Source organism: Oxyura jamaicensis, chromosome 27 (assembly GCF_011077185.1).
Source record: "Oxyura jamaicensis isolate SHBP4307 breed ruddy duck chromosome 27, BPBGC_Ojam_1.0, whole genome shotgun sequence".
Lineage (NCBI taxonomy): Eukaryota > Metazoa > Chordata > Aves > Anseriformes > Anatidae > Oxyura > Oxyura jamaicensis.
The window spans coordinates 1,215,464-1,233,562 of record NC_048919.1 but is presented as its reverse complement, the minus strand read 5'-3'; the positions used below and the strand labels follow the sequence as shown (position 1 = coordinate 1,233,562).

Below are 18,099 nucleotides of genomic sequence, written 5' to 3'. Positions count from 1 at the left end.
CGGGGCCCGGGAGGTGCCCTCTGACCGCCAGGAAGCGCTTCTGTGCCCTGGCGGTGGTGGAGCTGGCACAGGACAGGCAGTGGGGGCTCCTTCTGGGAGGCCTCCAGAAGCTGCTGGGACCTGGCCCTGGGCACCCTGCTGTGGACATCCCAGCTGGAGCAGGGACTGGAGTGGAGCTGCTTCATTCTCAACCATTCTGTGGTTCTTTGAAGGGCTTTGATCGTGCCAGGTGAGCAGGGAAGCATGCACAACACCACGGTCTGACTACCCTGTGCTCAGCAGCAATGGAATTTGTGTCTCATCCTGGTCCCGTGGTGCACAACCCTGTCCTGACCCCAGGTCTGCCCTCCTGGCCCGGCCACCTGCAGCATCGCTGACACCGATCACACCCTGGCCAGTGTGGGGGTTTTCTTGGCAAGCAGGGCTGGCATGAGGCCTGGCAGCTAATAGCGGGTGGAATGTAATTGATTTTACAAGGAAAACAGAGTTTCCAGAACATGCACTCAACAACAAAGAGATGCAAGAATAGTAATTGGGAGAAGGTATAGGCATGACTCACAGTATTATTAAATCACAAGCAAACACATTCCCAGCACTCAAACACAGCCCATATGCTCAGCTCTGAAACCAGCTCGATCTGCATTCATTTCCAAACACCAAAAACACAGTATTTTATTTACTAGGGACAGCTGGGCGAAACTACTCAGAAAATCTCCATTGTGGGGAAAATCAGAGCTTTGAACGCACAAACCTGTTGGAGATGGGAGCAAATACTTGTTCTGAGCACCAACAGGAACATAGCATGGAAAAAAAGCTGGTACCACTGCTGTTGGAATTATTCCTGGAGTGGTTGGATGCCCCAGGTGCTGGCAAGCACATCAGGACTGAAGGAAAGTTGGCACTCCAGATAGTTCTCCCTTTAGCTGAGAAGAGATACAACATCATGAGAGATGGAGGCATGGCGTTCGGGAGGGAGTACACCCCCATGAGACCTTCTGATGGAGTAGCTTTTGGGCACCGAGTCCATCCCTGATGCCCTTCCTGGCTACAGCAGGATTCCACTGAGAAATGAGGGGATTTACCTCCATGGGAATAAAATCCATACCCATAAGGAGGAGAGCTGTATAATCCATGCTCATGCTTCAAATGTTTAGCATGGCTTGGGTCTCCCATCACAGAGCACAGCAGGGCTGGAAAAGGTTCAGTGCATGGTAATGGGGGCGAGCGAAGCCCTGGCATGCCTTCTGGACAAGGAACAGTTGAGTAGTTGAGTAGACTAGGCCAGGCCAAAATGAAAAGAAGATTACTGAACAGTGGATATGGTACATCAAACCCTTAATGGCATAGAAAATAAATAAATAAATAATAATTGCTTATTATTATATTATATAAAGGGGGGCCCCCCCCCCCCGCAAAGAAGGGAACTAGCAAAAGCCATGCTCTCTATGGGCAGCAATGTGGTTTTCACACAGTGTCCTGCAGTGTCCTGCAGCGTCCCTTGCTGCAAGATGTGTAACTTCAAAAAGTGATGAGCATAATCAAGGAAAAAATATTGAAAAAATTCAAATGCAAAGAGACCATGTCTGTCCCCAAAAGCACCTGAAATGTGAGCTTGTGAGGGCTGGGAAAACAATTCAGAAAGGCATCACAGCTTGCTCCCCAATTCTCATATGCTTTCCAAGTTGCTGGGAAGGTGCCCACACTAGACTAAGCAGGTTGGGCTGTCCCCAGGCCACGTCCCAGCCCTTCTCCCCATCTACTCTCCCATGTACCTTCCTGTAGCACCTCTCAGCATCACATCCTACCTGCCAGGGAACTGCTCCAGGTAATTTTCTGCCTTTTGTTTCCTTCAGCAACTGAGATTTAAGAGGGCAGCTCTTTGAACTCACCATTTGGATTGAAAGTAAGTGGTGGAGCATGATGCAATAGATGCTCCTTGGTGCATTGCAGTGTGCTGGGGAAGAGGAGAGGACTGGGGATCCCAGAGGTCTGCAGAGCCCACCCATGAGCACAAAGTTGGGAAACTCCAGGATGCAGAGCCTCAAGAGTACTGGGGGACCCTGGTCATCGGAAGCAAAGTCATTGTGGTGGATGCTTAAATTGACCCAAAGTCCTAGGTCTTGACCCCAGTTTTGTTTCAGCTTCTCTCCCACCTGTGTGAGAGCAGGGCTGGTACCCCCACTACCCAAGGGTGCAAGATGAAGCATGCAGAGGACTGGGGAGTAGCGTGGGTACACCAGGATATGAATGCTCAAAATGGCGATTTAGCTCTAAACTCATTAAGTTTTCTCATTGAACAGAGACGACAATGGTTATTACCTGTGCAAAATCATAGCAGAAGAGCAATCATGCAGCTGGAAATAGATAAAATCCAAAGTCATTATATTAGCAAATTATCTGTTTGGGTCTGTTTCCTATTGACAGTATTAAGCCTACTCTTTCACTCTTCAGGGAAATTAAACTTTAATCAAAGTATGGCACTTACGATGCCAACCTGACAATTCAAAAGGGAAAACAACAGCAAGGCCACTGCTGTCTGAATTAGCCCTTGCAAATAAGTCATCTAGGAAGTAAAATCCTTGTTTGTTCAAAAATTACTAAAGCCTGGCCCCAGCTGCTGGGAAGAGGCTGCACCAGGCTCTATGTGACAACGTGGTGGCCTCTGAGGGGACAATATGGGAAAATGCATGGTGGCTGTGGTCCGTGCAGAGGTCCGTGTACAGCTCCCCATCGCTCTCGGGTTATCTCCTACAAACACACCCTGCCATAGGGCTTTTGGGGCAGAATTTGCTTGCTTTGCTCCCTGTATCCTTCACTTCCTGAATTCCCTACCTGAAATAAAAGGGTCAGCAGCAAATATCCGTGATGTGCATGAGCCCACCCCATCAGCATGTCCAGCAGGGCCTGCTTGGAGAAAGCAGGTCCTGGAGCAAACAAGTGAGCTCCAAGACACACACACCAGTGTCTGCATGACAGTGATGTATGGTGCAACACATCATGTATGAAGCCTCATTTGGAGTCTGAATTAATCTTGTGTGGTCTCAGCTGCTTCAGTTTCAGCTTCCCCCATTACCTCCAGAGCCCAGCACTTTGGAAACCCAGTTACTGCTCAGCATTAAAAGAATATTTTTCTCTGTCACCACTTGACATTTCATTTTTGTCAAGACAAAGTAACTATTACTGTAACTGAGGGGGGGGGAGCTGCTGCTGCTGCGAAACAGCAATGCTCTCCTCCAGACTGTGTTTGCTGGCACTGTGGCTGCTGATGAGAGAAAATTAATTAACTTCTTGGAATGCTTCCTGGGCACCCAACAGCACCAGCTAGAGAAACCTTGCAAAGAGAGCATGTGGTGAGCCCAGCTCTGCCCTTTGCCGCTCCTCCCAGAACCCTCTCCTGGCAGCAGTGACTTCCAAGCAGGCTGACCCTCTGCCCTGCTCTCTGCAGTAGCACAAGGAGGATTTTTTCTCCTTCACCATTGTATTTTGCAGCTCAAGTCCCCTGTGTGATTGATAGTGCCAGAGCAAGCCCAGGGGTCAGCCTTTGCCATGCATCAACGAAGGGAACATTGTGCTGAAGGATGAAGCTGCTTGGACCCAGCTTTGCACTGGGTAGGAACAAGAGATTTCTGCTTCCAGCACTGCATTACCCCATCTGCAGCTCTCCCAAAGCCTGAAAATACTATCAGCCATCAAGCAGCCAAACCACCTGCTCCTCCACTGCCCAGCACAGCCTCTGCAAGCACCCATCTCACCCTTGGGACATGCCTGCATCTCTCCATCCATCTGGAGCTGCACCGATGTCCCTGCATAGGGCAGAGGCACCCAAAGCCCTTGCATAGGTGTGAGTCTATGGTCAGGATGCCCATCTTGGAATTCAGGATCAAGGGATTGGATCCCTGGCACAAAACCCCATTCAAGTGCTTCAATCCAGTCACAAGAAGGGGCTGTGTTAGAGAACCTGCCCTCCCAGCCCTGCAGCTGGGTCCCTCAGAGCCCTGTTAGTAGGATGAAAGCCCCCACGGGGCCATGCCTCTGCCTCTCAACCACAGAGGGTGCCCAGAAAAGCCAGCTCTGGCTCTAGGTAGCAATGGGGCTGCAGAGTCCTCCCTGCTCCCCCATCAACATCTGCCAAAGCCCAGGGGGTTCCCAAGGACAAGACTTCTGCTTGAAGATTTTATAGGAAATATTTATTGAAAACAAGCTTTTTGCAGGGGAACAGAAAACTCAGTTCAGGAAAGAGACTTTGAAGGCTGATGAAGGCGCAAGTGAGACCTAGAGAGGAAGCTCCCCAACAGGTGCCAGCCCCATGGTTACAACCCAAAGCAGAGAGGAAAGGTACAAAAGCCTCTTCCAGTGATTTTTCATTTCTGTAAGGACATGCACAAAGAAATTCTGCCAACTGGGTAAGCACAGAGCAGTCACCAGTTCCTGGGGCTACTGGGCTGAGACTTTATCCCAAAGATGCCAGCATCTCCAAACTCTGGATCTCCTTTCATAAATAAAACCCTGGGGGAAAAAAAAAAAAAAAAAAAAAAAAAAAAAAAAAAAAAGTCCCTATTTTCTCTTACATGGAGAAGCACATTTTATGAGTGGCCAGAATTTGGCTTTTCCACCCCCTCCGTGTTCATCACTGCACCCAATCAGCAATTACAGCATTAAAGCCTCATGGAAAGTTTGGCTTGCTTTTAAAATCAACCATAGTGCATCTTCTTGCAGCTCTGGTGAGGCCGCACCTCGAGTACTGTGTTCAGTTTTGGGCCCCTCGCTACAAGAAGGACATGGAGGTGCTTGAGTGAGTCCAGAGAAGGGCGACGAAGCTGGTGAGGGGCCTGGAGAACAAGTCTTACGAGGAGCGGCTGAGGGAGCTGGGCTTGTTCAGCCTGGAGAAAAGGAGGCTCAGGGGTGATCTTATCGCTCTCTACAGATACCTTAAAGGAGGCTGTAGAGAGGTGGGGGTTGGTCTGTTCTCCCACGTGCCTGGTGACAGGACGAGGGGGAATGGGCTAAAGTTGCACCAGGGGAGGTTTAGGTTGGATGTTAGGAAGAACTTCTTTACCAAAAGGGTTGTTAGACATTGGAACGGGCTACCCAGGGAAGTGGTGGAGTCCCCATCCCTGGAGGTCTTTAAAAGACATTTAGATGTAGAGCTTAGGGATATGGTTTAGTGGGGACTGTTAGTGTTAAGTCAGAGGTTGGACTTGATCTTGAGGTCTCTTCCAACCTAGAAATTCTGTGATTCTTCTCTTACAATGATTACTAAATAAACACCCCTGGGCCCAGTAGCAGTGACATTTGGAATAACCCCAAGGAATTCACCTGTCAAGAGCAGCACAGCGCAAAATGGGGCTTGTTGGGATGTGCTTGGTCTCAGCAGTCAGTGTCTCAGGGCAGAAGGGGCTGTTTGCTTTCTGGAGGCATTCTTAGCTGAGTAGTGGATGGCAACCGCCTTGCACCATGCAATTTGAGATCGTTAAGTGCAGATGTACACACTGCCATCAGGCTGGCAAAGTATCACATGCAGCATCCCAGGACAACATAAAATTGGAGAAGAGTTAGCCAAATTGCAGAAATTGTGCTCCATTTCTAGAGAAAAATGGTGGGAAATTTCTCCCCATTTATCTGTAATGTGGATTGTGTGTCACCAGCTATTTCACAGCTTCTGTGCAGGCCCTGGAAGTTAACTTGGAGCAAACTTGAGCACTCCTTGAAGCATCCTCCCCTTTACTTCTTAAATTGCCTCAACTCCATATCTTTTTCTTGCCAATACAGCCAAGCCTGGGAAAATCTTAGCTTTCCAAGAAGCAAAGCCATGGGCCACTTCCCCCTTCATCTTGCTGTTTACCCACTGCATGGAAATAAAAAACAGAATGATTTTGGAGGATGTCAGGCTTTTACTAAAGTTGCAAGATCACACGTTTCTGTGATTCAGAGCTTCCTGGTGCCCAGCAGCTTGTAGTTACTTTTCACCTTGGGATTTCAGTCCTACCCTTTTCCTCACTGGACTTTCTGCATTCACAGATGCCAAGATGTTGGTTGATACAACAGCAGCAGCAAAGGCTGAAGAACATTCTGCAAAAGTTTCTGTTTCACTAAAACTTGCTGCAAACAGAAATTGGCTGTTTCTGTGCAATCCTGTTCTTGCAGGTCAGAAGTAATCCCACAGGACACCAGGCATAACTTTCCACCCTGTCTTACTGGTTAGACTGGGCAGAAGTGGGTCATGAAACATCTAACTGGCCTGGACTCAAAGCCCTCAGAGACCTGAGGTACCATTACTATTATTTAGGTACCTAGCAAAATGCACTCAAAAGTTTAACCCCCAGACATTACCAAGGTCTGCTCCCCCATGACCCCGCATTTACATCTGGTCTGGAGATGGAGAAGGCTTCTTCAGGTTTTTGGCACAGAGCCACCATCCCTTTATTTTTCAAGGAGACAAGAAGGGCCAGCAACCTTTGCCTTGTCCCACTTCAATACCTTGCCGAGCCCCAGTCAAGCACTATTTGTGTTTTCAGCCTTGCTGTTATTCTCCCAGAGACCAGCTGCCACACACACAACCAACCACCTGTGGGGAGGGAAAGAGAGAAAAGATTTAAGCTGTGTTACCAAAATGTGTGAAGTATAATGGGGTACGATTTTGACATGCCAGCAAAATGCTGCCAGCTCTGCCTGGAAATCCACCGGTGCGTGCATCCCTCCCTCTAGTGACTAAATCCAGCACCTACAACCCCTCCGGGCTGGAGACTTCGTCCTGCCAGAGCTGAGCAGCAAATCGGGCACCTCCAGCGCATCCAAGGGGCCGCAGCACCGGTGCTGTGGCAAGCGGCCACTCTGGAAAGAGGTCTTGATGCTGCAGAGACGCACCATGAGGGCTCCTCCACGCTCCTGTGCTAATATTGGTCACGTACCACCCTGTTTTTACCCCTAGATTATTAAAGAGGGGGAATCTGCCATGGCCAGCTAGGACTGTGATGGGTTAAAAACATGTCCTGGGTGATGGGGACCAGCTGAAGGGATATGGTGGATGGGCACCTGGAGAAGAGGGGCTTTGAATTCTCATTGCTCAGGCTGGACCTCCAAGCCTGGAGCACTGGGTTCTGGTCCCCATCATCACCTGGAACCCCAGATGCATACCTTCACCACAGATCCGCCATTTGAACAATTTCTGTCCAACAGCAAAGACATTCAGGAAAAGAAATGGCAGCCATTGCCTAACGCTCCTCTCCTCACATCTCCATGCCCCTCCTGGAGCCCAACAGGGCTGGAGAATTGGTGGGTAACTAAATTCTGGTGCTCCCCACTACAAACAGACCCAAGCATGCACAGCAAGGCTGTTCCATCTGAGCCCCAGGGTAAGGGCTGGGTAGGAAAATGCCATCACATGCTGACCTTTGAGAACTGCCAGCCTGGTCTTGGCAAAACTCCACCTTTGCTATTAATCAGACAAATCTAGCTGCAGAACTAGGCTTCTCTGGACAACACTTCCGTGCAAGAATAAGAACATCACACCATCTCAGGAGGGATCCATCTCAGAGATACCCACTGCAGCACAGAGCTGCTTAAGCACTCCTATTGAGCTCATTGCAAGTGCCAAATTAACACAAATTCAAGGCTTGCTCTATAATAAGGGTTTGGTGGAGGGCTGCAAAACAGCACATGGAGACATTTCCCCCCCACCCCAGCCCCCCCCCCGAGCCATGCTGTTCCTTATCAGATCTCAGGAATACACCAGGGATGGTACAAATGAAAACAGCCCTGCATGGGGAAGATTTATGCGTGGAACAGAAGGGAAACTAAAATTAAATCTCATTTCTTGGCTTGATCTCTGACCTAACAGTCCAGGTCACTGCTGAGTCAGGGAGAGGAGAGAAGTGCAGCATAGGAAGGGTAAGGACAGACTGCGCATCCTCGTTATTTGCTCTAGCAGAGCTTTGGTCTCAGGCAGCACTGGAAAACATCTCTTTAAAGCTTTTAATCAGCTTAGCTCTCCCCTATTCCTCCATGGAGGAGGGGCTCCAAGCCCTGCAGGAAAACAAGACTGAGATACAAGCTGCTGGGACAGATGCCGCTGTCCAAGAACTTTGCTCCCTCCTTCCCATGGACAGCAGGCAATGCTGACCAGGCACACTGCTGCAGGGGCTGAGAGCAATTTTCCCAGATCTTTAAAGAGGGATTTTGCCCAGATCTTTAAGAGATGGGGGACAACTGCCATCAGCCAGAACATGTCTGTGGTCTCTGGAGCTGGTGACTGGGATTAAAGCACCTGAGGGCTTGCTCAGCTGGGACAAAAGCTGCTCACTGGGATGAGAGTTGATGTCTCAGGGAAATCACTGGTGAAACCCCTGGTGAAACACAGCACAAAATTCTGCAACACTGCGGAACCAGTCACATGCTGAATACTTTCCCTGGCAAAATAAATAAGTGTTTTGTTCAAGACATGTTTCATAAAGAGGCTTCTGCTCCCTGTTGGAGGTATTGATTTCTGCTGTAAGAGATATAACCGCACGGGAGCCCCCAGAAAACCTTCATATAGGAAGTCCTTCATATAGGAAGTGTTGACAGTGGGTCTTGTGGAAGCTGAAATCCTTTTTGGGGGGGGGTTAAATGAGGCTGTAGCAGCCATGTGATCATGGATGCCAGTGAAACCATGGGAGGCACAGCATGAGCAGGGAAACGGCTCAGCAACAGCAGCTGAAACCACTCCCTGACCCCAAGCACAGAGCTCCAATTGCTAGTCTTAGCTGAAACTTAGAAAAAAACAAAACCAAAGTTAGAAATCTCTTTTCCTCCATTATTGTTTACTAACCAACCAGTTCAGGAAATTATAGAAGCAAAATTGCTGGGTCCACAGCAATCAGAGTACAAAAGGGGACTGCCAGGATCTCTACCCAGAATGAGAAAGATTGGAGCTGTAAGTCCCACTCAAGCTGCTGCTGGTGGTGGTTTGGGGGCATTTGCTGTGCGCACCCCACCACAACGCATGCTGACTGAGAGGCAAACTTCCCTTGGTTTCTTGCCTGGGATGCTGCAGCTGGTGGAGCAGGATTTGGCTTAAAATAGGGCACTGAATCCAACCACATCTCACCTCTCCAGGGAGGAGAGCAGCTGGGGACTGTTCCCATGGGTGAGCATTGGGATATACAGAACCAAGGTCCCACTTGAACGGGAGGCATTAATTTTATAATTGCTCAGATTAGTAAGGATTAAGCAGATTTCAATTTGGCTTGACTCACAGCTTTGTGTGCCCTGTTTACCATGACCAAAGCCATCCTGGAGCTCTCTACACAGAGAAGTGATTTCAAGAACTGGGGCAGAATCATTAAAACAGGACACTTCAAGTACCAGATTTCCAAAGAGATCAAGAACGTTGTTTTCTAGGGCTCAGTTCTGAGAAGTTTCCCAAGTGATTTCAGGAACCGGCATGGGGACAACGAACCTCAAACAGTTTTGCTAGGTCCAGTCTCAAAAAGCCACCCTCCACCTGAATGATGCAAAAAAATTCTCACAATTGGAAGCAAATACCTTTCCAACAGTTAGATCAGACCTTACAGAAACCTTACAGAAACACCAGCCACCCTCTCTCTATTGCTGCACTCAGCTTAGCTAATTAGTCATGCTTTGTGGGAAAAGAGCAGGTCAATATTTTAGTTTACTATGGCCAACTTGACACCGCCAAGACAAGTTTATGGCTCCAACAAGATTTCCATCTGTCTTGGGAGGAATTCACTGCCACAGCAGGGCTCTCCGCTTGCCATCTGCAGCAGGGGAGGAGGGAAAAGCTTTTATCCATTAAACATGAAGGCAAATCAGGAAAAGAATGTAGAGGAAAACAAACATGGGTGCCAACCAAGAGAAGAGTTTAGAGATGAGCATCATGTGGGCAGTCAACCTCCATCACCTGCTAGAACTGGTTTGTGGGACATCTGGGACCAAGAAATCCTCTTGAATTTTGTTTAGGAGCCCCATAGCAGATGCACAGTTGGAGTACACTGCAAACGCCCTCTCTCCAGCAGTCTGTGCCCATTTTGGAGCATCATGGCTTGGTCAGACTCCTCTGCTACCTAACCCAGTGATGCATAATAAATATCACCCCTACCCCCAAGGCAGCATCACAATGTTTGCAGTCACCTATATTAAGTCAGTTAGCTTGTGTTAACATTACTACTCCCAATGGAGATATATTACAGTCCACAATCAACTCAAAGCAATATCACACATACTTAAATGATTTAACATGAATTATTTAAGAAGGTCTAATGTGCTAGGAAGTTTAAATATGTAGAAGTTATCCATGACTGTTGCTGGCTCTAAAGAGTGTTTGTGCTTCTTCATATCATATTAGTGGCTACATGGTGATTTACTAAAAGCAGAAGAATAGCGGCATTTGGGAGTGCCATTTAAACAGATCTAATAGAGGGGAGTGGTGCTGTCATGAGCAGCATTAAGGAGGCTGCTCTGTTAAAGGATACCTCAAAAGCAGCTGGGTGGTCAGCCGGTTTCGGAACAAAATCAAAGCCATCCCACTTTGCTTTTAGAAGGATTTCTTTTTCACTTTCAGAAGGATTTTTGCAATAAGGGTGAGGCTTCCCTTCAAGATTCAGCCTCTAGATTTCTCTAAATATGAGAAATTCAACTTTGGGAAGAGGTCTACATTTCTCCTCATTAAAGAGATAATGCTGAAAATAGCAAAAGCAAGTGATGGAGCATCACCAGCAGCAACACAACATTTGGGAGCCCACAGCATTTCTTGGTCCTACTAACCCAGAGCAGGGCTCACAGGCATAGTGATGCAAAAGCACCCAAAACCCCTGAACTCAATCCATTCAGACCTAAAAAAGGCCCAAGCATGGTGACAGGGTGCTGCACCTACCCACCTGGGCTATGCTATGTGGACTCACAAGCTCTGGTCCCCAAAACCCTGGGGACACCCAGACCAAGCTGAGAGCACAGTGTAGGGCACCTGCTCTGGTGGACCACTGCATTAGGATTGCAAGGGGTGAAACACAGCACACGCATGCAGAAAATCAGATTTTTGGCAAATTAGTACTCTGGGGAAAGCCCAAGAGACAAGCAGAGACTTGCTCCCAAGAAATTGCTAAGAAAACCACTTATGCCAGGCAGCACATATGCTTCTGCACTTCTGCAGCTACAGGAGAGCTGCAGTTCTCTTCCTCCACAAAGACTAACGGTCAAGCACAAAGAAAAAAAAAAAATAGAGCCATCACTTCTCCCCAGGTGTTGGAATGTGATGCTCTAAACATTGTATAGGTTTAGATTTCGTACCCCTTTTCCATAGCTAACTTATTACCAGGGATTTTTAGTGAACTAATTTATCTTTGGGAAGTACTGATGTTTATTCCCCTCTATCTCCAGAGAAGCAGTTCTTATAATCTCCCATATTTATTTACTATTTCACGCCCAAGTGGGTCCAGCAGCACTTTGCAGATCTGTGATTCACCCCATGTACAACTCTTCCACCCAATACTGAAACAGTGAAGAAACAAACAACCAGGGAAAAAGCCATACACACACTTGCTAACTGATGAGAAAAGCTGCTACTTGCTTCTATTTGAATCTGATTAAGGACAGAACGCTTTATTTCCTACACAAACAGCTATGAATCTCCTGTCCCCAAATAGTCCAACACCACAAGTGGCAAAATAACTGCATGTCTGAAGCGGCTAATGCAGAACAAGCCAATAATGGGTGAACTTTATTACCCAGCAACGATAGCAGGTTGTATTAGCATGCCACAGCGTCTGCTCGCCAGGACCCACATATGATGGAGGATGCTGTGCTGCTCAGAATGGCTGGGGAGCCACGACATTAGCATTAACTACTCACATCACACACTCAGAGCGTGATTTGCCTCCATTGCACTGGAAGCACAGAGGAGCAGCATTTGCCCTTTGTCCCCATCACCTCCCTCTGCACTGTCTGCTTGTCACACCAATGCCAAGTGTTGCACTGACTTCAAAAACCAGTGTTCCTGTGGGGATAGAAATCAATGGCTCTTGTTTGAGAATGCAATTAGCTCCATATGTTAATGACATTCTCTCTGCTGGCCTGGGAATCCTTTGCTGTGGACTGCCAGCCAGAAGGACTGACATTGCAAAGGGCTAATAAACAGCAAGAGGTTTCCCTGCATCCCAAAGGGGAGGAACTGCTCTTCCCAGTGGGGGGGGGGGGGGGGCAACAAGCCACACCACTTCTCCTGAAGTTATTAAGCCCTGCAGGTCTCCCTCTTCTGCCCAACACCCTGACAGTCACCATGGTTTACAGGAAAGCAATAAATGAAGTAAGATGCTCTGCAGAGTTTATTTGCTACTGCTTTTGCCATAAAATACAGCTTAAATGTCACTTCACCTGTTTTCTTTCTTAGATTAATCCTCATCTTCAGCTCTGATCTGCCCAACAACCCTTTTTCCACTTATTTTTACTGCCCTAAACACTCCTCTCACCTCTGCTTATTGGTTGCCAGTAAAAATGCTGGAGAAGCACCTTTGGGAAAACTTTTCGTCACTAAGAGAGGTCAATCTGAATCAAGAAATCACTGGCATTTCTGCAGGAGCTCACCTGTGCTCATCTCCTTGGAGCTCCATCAGGGGAAGGGGGGAGCTGGGAATCAGACACTCAAAACACTGCTGCTCTGAGAGTTCCTGACAGCCACAGCCTGACAAGGTCCCACATACCCAGGCCCATGACCAGACCCAGAAAAAGGATGGGTAGGAAATAAACCCTATGTCCCAGGAGCCAGAGCTCAAAGGTTTCCTTGCTGGAAACATCCAGGTGAAATGCAATTTCATTCCCTGTTGCCATGACCTGGCTCTCAGGTCACAAAGTGCACTGCACACCCAATTCTGACCCATCACTGCCCAAACCCCTCCACTTGGGCTTCCCCTCTCTTCCCATATGGCCATGGGCATTCTCTCCAGGTTGGCTCAGCCTTGTCCTTTTGGTGGGACCATCTTTTTCACAGCACACCTCTGCTAATGACCTTACAGGTGTACTGCTATCTGCAGAGAGCCATTTGCAAACAGCCCTAGTTACTGCACAGATGCACATGCCACCTGGGGCTGGTGACAAAAAAAAAAAAAAGAAAACAAAGCCAAGATATGCAGGTTTAAGCTGGAGAGGAGAAGGCTACAACCAGGTTTGCACTGGTTCCCAGAAATTCGGCCAGCTGCACACTGCAGCATGCTGGAGAAAAGAAAAAGACTACTCTTTGCCACAACAAAGAAAAAGAAAAAAGTCCCAGCAACATCCAGGTTGCACAAGCTGGCTTCTCGATGGGTACACTTCAGCTTCAAGGCAAGTGTTCCTGCTCACAAACCAAACCTCAAAAGCTCCATTTGCTGCAGCCCCTGGATCCCATGAGGACATGCCACAGTGCTGCTCACTGAGCACTCTTGGCCAAGCATGGAGTCACCCAGAAAGAGGAGGATGCCCAAGTCCTGGGGAGGAACATCTCCGCACAGACACTGCAGATGGAGCCAAGTGCCTAGCTTTCCTGAAGGCAGAAGGGTTCCTGGGGTCTGCAAGGACTCACGGCTGTAGAGGACGGGTTCCCTGGGAGTTTGGAGGCACCACTTTCTTCTGCCCACATGCTCCTGACCTGCTGTCATCACCAAAATTCAGAAATCCCACCCTTTCACTACCATATCTCTACAGATAAATTGCTTCTTTAGCTCCTTCTTGCAAGCTTCAGCTTTAATCCCACCCTCAGGAAGCAATGCTGTGCACATTGTCAATAGTGTTTCTTTGTTTTATGGCAATGCAAAGACTCTTATCTCATTTACATTGGCACCCTGATGCAGAGCCAGCCCTGCCTGGAGCACACACACCCTGCCTTGGATTAATCTTCATCTGTTTACTGACAAATATATCTATTTCCTGTGCTCCATATCACTCTCCCATCTGTTGTTTGATGGAACCCATGGGTTAAGCACAGAGCTCTGTGCTTGCAGACAGATGCTCCTCTATGTGAGAGAGAAAGAGCTGGATGTTGTGCACAGCTGGATGCACAAGGAGCTGCACCCTTCTCAGCTGTGCTCAGAACCCCTCCAGCCCTCAAGGATTTGCTCAGTAGGGCATCGCAGCTGCTGCCCCCTGCCCTGATAGGGCACCATGCCCAAACTACAAGTGAACATGAAATACTTCCTCAGGGCCATGTGAAGGGCTTGGAGTTGCACTTAAATCCCCCTGGGACAATGCTTCTCCCAGGGGCAGTCCACCAGCCCTGTATGGGTGCAGGGTGATGGCCATTCCTGGGATGTTGTCATGTTTTTGCACATTTATATTTTTATTTTTTTATTATGACTCAGAAGTTCATGTGGGTTTTTTCCATTCCAAAATGGAAGATCTTTCCTGCAGAAAACCAGTTCCCAGGAAAAATTTCAGGAGCTCCACACAGCTTGTTTTCTCTACAAGAAGTGCCCCGTAAACTTGCTGAGCCAAACAAGATGCTGGATAACTTATTGCCTAAACTTTTATTACCATGACCAATAATCAATTGCTGCCTATCATACTGGCCCTTTTCAGAAAGGAATATCCCTTGTTCCAAAAAACTGATTTTCCTGGGCCATTTTTCATCATCTGCCATGCAAATAGTATGTTTTCATGCAGTCAGCATCCTGCAACAAAAGAATGTCCTGAACTGCATGCCTTGTTCCCAAAAGCCTAGAAACAGAACACATCCTTGAGCTGACTCTGCTGGAAATACCTGCACCTGCAGAAAGCCTCAGAATGTTTGAGGTGCAACAGCTGAAACCACATTACAAGGCAAACTTACCGCCCATCAACCTCTGTCATATAAATATAGCTGGGTTTATTCCTCCACTTATGACTAGAACCAGTTCAAGGTTTCACTAGTCTGGGACTCTTCAGTTTTCCAGCAAGACAAGTTTTCTAGAGGAAAAAAGTTAATGGAAAAAATCAGGGCTTTTCATTAAGAGGTGTTCAGTGCCTGTCAAAGCAGGCAATCTGTTAACATGAGTTAAAACTGAAAGCCCATACCCAAGCAAGTTCTTTCTTTTGAAAAGGATTCTCTGAGACTTTTATCTGTAATATTATAACACATGTTTCATGACAGCCTCCTCCATGAAGGAGGCTACTTCAGCCATTAGGTGAAAACACTAAACACCTGATGAATTTTTACATACCTCCAGGAACTCAGAAAAGGCTTTGAGCATGTCTTTACCCCTTTGCTTTCTTCTTATTTCCTGGGGAGGAAAAAAAAAAAAAAAACAACCACAGATGAGCTGTATTATTTTTGCTATTACCAAGACATTGTCTGTGCAGTTTTTAATCAGGCTCACCCCAGAGCTGCCTTGGGTTCAGCCAATATAAGTTCGTCCAATACTAAAAGAAGATTAATACAACAAGAGTAGATGTCATTCTTGAAAGTCTTCGGGTGAGCAAGAAGCGCATAGACTTAGAGAAATGCTGCCCCCAAAGAGAGAAACTCAAACAGAACAGGACTGCTTTTAACAAGGTGCCCTGGTTTGTCTTTATGGTGAGGAAGAAGAAAGTGGCTGCTTCAGTCAAGAGATCCTGCAAGACAAGACATCCCAGCTACTCCCACTGTTAATGCCAAGGCCAAGCTGTCAGAGTGCTTCAGGACCCAGAGGGATGCCTTCAACATATGCTGCAAAAATTCCTCCAAGAGATTCATCAGTCCCCTACACACTCCTTTGCAGGCACTCAGTTTGACACTAACATATATTTTACCTTACTTCCATCCACTGCTAGATCTCTAAATAACAGGTTTCTTCTGCAGTCTTACCTAAGAGAGATGCCAGATTCAGTATGTACTAAGCACTGCAGAACTTGAAGAGCTGTAACATTAAGTGCCTATGGGAGAGTTGGTGCAGCCAAAGCTAAATCACTCACCAGCCCCAGGAGGGGTTCACCCAGCAGGCCACCATGGCAGGAACCAGAGGGTGGTGCAGAGATCACTCTACACCTCACAGAGCTGGGCACAAGTGCAATAGATGTACACAAAGCTTCTGGTGGGGAAGGAAGATTGAGAAATAACAGAAGTATTTGAGGATGCTTGTTGCCTAAGAAGGTTTTAGTTGCAAAGAACAGAACAAGGGAGAAGCAGAAAGGGAGTTCATAAGAGATTTAAAATTAAGCCAGCCCTGTGAATACACATTTTTACAGGACTCTTTGAAGAAGACCACAATCTACAAAGAGTTTCCTGGGGAGCTGATTATGGGGCAAGGAAAAGCAACATGCACATACCAAGAACTAGAAATCCCAGAAAGACAAATAAAAGCCTCAGAGAAAGACCCAGGGACAGCTTATGGACTGAAAAAAAGCTGAGCTTTAGCTCACCCATGCTTAGCTGTGAATTCAGAAGCTTAGCAGTCACAAAAGAGGAAACCCAGAGTTAGGACACCCCCACACCAAAATCCACGTCATCATCCAAGCATCTTCCTCACCCACAATGGAGCTGAGCACAAGTCAAGCCACTCAAAATAAAACTCTGCACAGCAAGAGCCCTCAAAAACCAAAGCCACCACTCAGAGAGGGGCCAGCCAAGGCTAATATACCATTTGGGGCATGCCCAAAAGGGCCTGGGCGGGAATGGGGTTAACTGGAAACAGATGGGATTGATTGGTGTAGGTCTTTACACAGCCTGAGAGAATCTCTTGCTTGAGACCACACAGCCTGTAGGTGGTGGAAAGTTTCATGCAAATCTTGCACCCTGGCCATGGCTGAACTCCTACCAAAGGCCTTGCACCTCCCAGCTGCCAGATAGAAACCAAGAAGTTTTTCTTCTGCCCCAGATAATTAATTCTTTTCAGCAAGGGAAAAATAAACAAATGCATTCTCATTTAGATTCAAGCAGAGTTATTTTTTCCCAGATATTTCAGCCAGAAAAGCCATTGTTCTTGCAGAACAATGTACTTGTTTATGGATTCCAGCCCTGGTGAGGGGGAACAGCAGAGCTAACAGAGTAAGGCAGGGGATGGAAAAAAAAAAAAAAAAAAAAAAAAAAAAAGGTGTTGCAGGACAGCAGCAGGCTGCATGGAGTCATCTGGTGCCTAGAATTCATACAGATATTCAGAATCTCTTGTAATGCCAAGTTTTGTGTGGAAAAGCCAGCAGTGCTTATATGAAGAGCAGGAAAGGTTTCTTTGAGTGGTGTGTAAGAGCTATTTCTCAGTTCAGGAATTACTTTGTGGAAACTACAGGGATTGTGTAACCAAGGTGTGCCGTGATGGCTTGGTCTGGCTGGTGCCACAGAGCCTCAAGCAGCTGTAGAGACATGAACTGATGGGAGTGGGAAGAAGCCTTGTGAAAAAGTGGTAGGAGGACAGGCATGGGCACCAAGGACCAAGGGGAGCAGCAACACAAGAGTCTGTGGCTACACAAAGAAGTAAAAAGTAAATTTTCACCCTACGCTCACAGGTTTCCTCTTGGAACCAGTCTACTGTATCAACCAAACAGCCATGGCTGGATGCTGTATGTCTCAGTTTCCCAGAGAATCTCAAACCCTCTCTGAATTCACAGGAGACGTGGGCACTTGCTGGGGAAACCTGACACTGCTCCTCAGCAGCCTAAAAGGGGAGAGCAGCTTTTTTCATTCAAGGGCTGGAAAGTCCAACGGTCTCACCATCAACGACATGTCTGCTGAACCAAGGACTGGGATGCAAAAAGCACATTTCATAGAATCATTAAGGTTGGAAAAGACCTTCAAGATTATGGCCAAGCTGAGCTCATGTTGGGCTTTGGCCTTCCTGATTTTTTTCTTTGCATGTGCTGGCAACTTCCTTGTACTCTCCCTGAGTTGTCTGCCCCTTCTTCCACTGGACATAAATTCTCTTTTTCTCCCAGACACTCAGCAAAAGTTCCCTGTTCAGCCATGTCGGTCTTCTTCCCCTCTGGCTCATCTTACAGCACATGAGGACTGCCTGCTTCTGCGCCTTGAAGACTTTCTGAGGAGCATCCAGCCTTCCTGGACCCCTCAGCCCTTCAGGACTGACTCCCAAGGGACCCTCCCTACCAGCATCCTGAACAAATCAAAGTCTGCCCTCTGGAACTCCAAACTAGCAGTTGTACTGACCCCCCCCTCCTGACCTCACCAAGAAT

At 47.5% G+C, this 18,099-nt stretch overlaps 1 long non-coding RNA gene across 3 annotated transcripts; it reads right to left on the bottom strand.

Moving 5' to 3' along the window:
* Window positions 1–785: 785 nt before the first annotated feature.
* LOC118178904 lies at window positions 786–16,603 on the bottom strand. 3 transcript variants are annotated; one of them, XR_004756326.1, is made up of 5 exons: window positions 16,339–16,603; window positions 15,162–15,221; window positions 2,320–2,354; window positions 1,890–1,954; window positions 786–923 (listed from the first exon to the last, which is right to left on the bottom strand). It is a non-coding gene; the product is annotated as an uncharacterized LOC118178904 (long non-coding RNA). The 3 variants fall into 3 exon arrangements; XR_004756327.1 differs by lacking the exon at window positions 16,339–16,603 and adding an exon at window positions 15,730–15,836; XR_004756328.1 differs by lacking the exons at window positions 786–923; window positions 1,890–1,954; window positions 2,320–2,354; window positions 16,339–16,603 and adding exons at window positions 5,682–5,845; window positions 15,730–15,836.
* Window positions 16,604–18,099: the final 1,496 nt, after the last annotated feature.